We start from the raw sequence: 1,207 nt of genomic DNA, 5'->3' as shown, positions 1-1,207 counted from the left end.
CTTGTTTTGTACAGTGAGATGCTTTGGGGTTTGCCATGGGTTTGTTCACCTTTGTGTGATCCTTTAACTGCTGAAAATGTTTAATGTCTCCCCCTGGGGTGTCCTCAAGGCAAAAACCAATGCTGTGCATCTTGTACTGGAGCTGGGAAAAGCTGCTCCTCAAGCTATTGAAATGTTTGCAGGGCTGAATCTTGCAGGAAAGTTGCTCTTCCCCTCTGCCCACACAGATTTATCTCCATATATGTCATGGAAGTCCTTTCTTGTCACTGTCCTCTTCAGTCAACATTGTACTGTAGGCCACCTCTGTTTCTGGATGTAAGAAGATGAAAGGTTTGGAATGAAGTTACAAAATGTTTGAAGTTCTCAGACTGGTGCCCGAGCCCCAGGTACGATGTCAGGGAGCAAGTGAAATGTGGTGTAGAGTGTGAACTGTTGGGAGGAGGAAAAAGGGATGAACAAACAAGGTGTTGCTCAGTATGCAGCTTTTTTCATTGCTTTGGTTTGCACTGACCTCTAAAAAGCACCAATTCTACTGAATTTGGGTCCCACAGAGCCACCATAAATGATTCCATAATCAGTAGTGGGGATTATCCTCTCAAGTTACATCTACACAGTGAGTTCCACACAGACACACAGATGCAGTACAATCCAAATGTAGCTGATGGGCCCCTTGTGCATGTGACACAGAATAATGATGGAAAGTGTCACTGTAGTAGAACAAATGCAGTAGAAAAATAAAGACTTGGTGTTGTCCTTATTCTTCATTAGTTTCCTCCACCTGGGCTTTCTCAACCCCTTTCTCAGCTGAACATCTGTGCTGTAGTACAGGCTTGTAATTCTGCTGCTGGATCATGGCTTCCTAAAATTTATTTAGGAAGGGCCACCTGGAGGTCTGGTTCATCACTGTCCTACCAGGGCCAGTTAGATCAGATTGGATATGAGCTTGCCCAGGAGAGTTAGTCTGAGGACAGAGCTCACATCACCTTGGGCTTCTCTCCTGATATGTGAGCACCCTCTAGGTGAAAATACTTTTCTCTACATTTAAATGGAATTTCCTTTGTGCTGCCTGGGCTGGTTCTCATCTGCACCTCTGGGAATGGACTAGCTCCATCTTCACTCCACGCTTGCATTAGGGATTCATAGGCAGCTTTAAATCCCTCTCCACCTTCTCCAGGTTGACTAATCCCCATCTTGGTCTCTGTGTGTG

This window comes from Corapipo altera, unplaced genomic scaffold (genome assembly GCF_003945725.1).
Source record: "Corapipo altera isolate COAL_440 unplaced genomic scaffold, ASM394572v1 110, whole genome shotgun sequence".
NCBI lineage: Eukaryota > Metazoa > Chordata > Aves > Passeriformes > Pipridae > Corapipo > Corapipo altera.
The sequence above is the reverse complement of the archived record's forward strand: the minus strand, read 5'-3'. Positions refer to the sequence as shown.